Source organism: Limulus polyphemus, unplaced genomic scaffold, assembly GCF_000517525.1.
Source record: "Limulus polyphemus unplaced genomic scaffold, Limulus_polyphemus-2.1.2 Scaffold1315, whole genome shotgun sequence".
Taxonomy (NCBI): domain Eukaryota; kingdom Metazoa; phylum Arthropoda; class Merostomata; order Xiphosura; family Limulidae; genus Limulus; species Limulus polyphemus.
The window spans coordinates 120,753-123,231 of record NW_013666925.1 but is presented as its reverse complement, the minus strand read 5'-3'; positions in this window follow the sequence as shown (position 1 = coordinate 123,231).

Here is a 2,479-nt window from a genome sequence, read left to right as displayed (position 1 = left end):
TGGGCAGAGCAACAGTTAGCCCATTGTAGAAGCTTTGTGACTTAACTTACAAAACAAAACAAAAGAATGTATTACAACATGTCAATCACACTATATCTGGTACATCCAGCTCCCAGGAGGCCTTGCGTCCGACACCATGGCTTATCAGACAAGCTGGTATACGACAAATACAATAGGGGTAGAAACGCTGTTCACAAATCGCATGAACAATTATTGTCGTGGTGTGAAATAGAATAAGTTGATGATGTATAGTTTTTTATTATTTTAATACGAGTCATTTACAAATCAGAATTGTTTATTTGTTTTGAATGTCACTCAACTCCATTCGAGAGCTATCGACGCTATCCGTCCCTAATTTTGAAGTAATAGACTAAAGAGAAAGGCAGCTAGTCAAAATCACCTACCGCCAAATCTTATGCTACTCTTTACCAACGAATAATGGGATTGACCACTACTATATAACGCCCCCACGGCTGAAAAGTTGAGCATGTATTCGAACCCGCGACCCACAGATTGCAAGCCGAGTGCCCTAACTACCAGGTCATGCTATGTCGGATGCAATCTGTGGATCGTGGGTTCGAATCCCCGTCACACCAAACATTCTCGCCCTTTCAGCCGCGGGGGCGTTATAATGTGACGGTCAATCCCACTATTCGTTGATAAAAGAGTAGCCCATGAGTTGGCGGTGGGTGGTGATGACTAGCTGTCTTCCCTCTAGTCTTGCATTGCTAAATTAGGGCCGGCTAGCGCAGATAGCCCTCGTGTAGCTTATCGCGAAAACCATAACAAACAAACCAGATCGGATATCAGAATTAGGTTGATGATTAATAACACGAATTAAGTTAGTGAGATGCCAGAAAAACGACATATTTAGTTGTATATGGTATATCCGAACAGGTTGTTTTCTATTGATTGTTAAAATACGGTGATAACCAAGTGTTAAAAAATATCTGATGGACTTTCAAAAATATAAGTGAAATATATATACATTTATTGTCTTTAATAGTTAGTTAACCGGGTTTCGATACAGAGTACAGATGTAGCTTTGTGCTTAACATCTGTAGTCTCTATCGAAACCCGGTTTCTAGCGTTGTTATTATTATAATTAATATATTGTGTGTTTTGTTTGTTTTTAAAGCCCAATGTGTAGCTTTGTGCTTAACTTAAAAACAAACAAAACACACAATAAATTAATTATAACATTTACAACGCTAGAAACCGGGTTTCGATAGAGAGTACAGATAGCCCAATGTGTAGCTTTGTGTTTAACTTAAAAACAAACAAAACACACAATATATTAATTATAACATTATCCTGAAAATCTTGTTTATTCTCACCCCAAATCATCTACTTTGTTTTATTTGCACGTATTTGCATATTCAATAAACAGGTCTTAATTTGATATCAGTTAGCTTTATTTGTTTGTTAAATTTCAAGCAAAGCTACACGAGGGATATCTGCATTAACCGTGCCCCCCAGTGGCACAGCGGTATGTCTGCGGACTTACAACGCTAGAATCCGGGTTTCGATACCCGTGGTGGGCAGAGCACAGATAGCCCATTGTGTAGCTTTGTGCTTAATTACAAACAAACAAGCATTAACCGTTCCTAATTTTGAAGTAATAGACTAGAGGAAATGTGACTAGTCAACACCACCCACAGTCAATTTTAACAACGAATAGCGGGATTGGCCGTCACATTAAAACGCCCCCAAAGCTGAAAGAGCGAGCATGTCTAGTGAAGGGATTCGAATCCACGACCTGTAGATTGAGAGTCTATTGTCCTCACCTTAGATCATACCAGGCAACAATTTTGTTAATGTAAAAATACACCTTTAAAAATAAGATTTTGCTTGAGAAAAAAGAAAAGATCAAGAATCAAATTCTTCAAAAGATAATTATGAATCAGCTTTCATATTTTTGATTGAAAATATAATTATTTATTGTATTTTAATTTTCAAAAAATAATAGTTTTTCTAAATATTTTTAACAATCAGCTTGTTACATATTTTCTCCCACACATTAGAACAGTATTGTTGAACACGCGCAACTTGAACTTTGACATGATGTCACCTGAAAGTAAATTAACCAATAACGAAACAGTTGTTACACTGGCAATATATTATGTGTGTGTGTTTTTGTTATAGTAAAGTCACATCACGCTATGTGCTCTGTCCACCGAGGGGAATCGAACCCCTGATTTTAACATTGTAAATCCAAAGACTTACCGCTGTCACCCGGGGGGAGGGAGATATATTATGAGACGATACTAGGTCAAATTAGCGCTAGTTTATTAAAAACTATTATGGCTTTCCTCTAGAGGGCTACGAGTTCGTATCGTGTTGAACAAATCAGAAAATTCACAGACACTAATGATTTCATTTTGAGAGTGCTAAAATCTACGTAAAATTAAATTTTTATGTACATAATAATTACGTAAAACTTTTTTTTATTGAATTAATTTCAATTTTTAAGTCATAT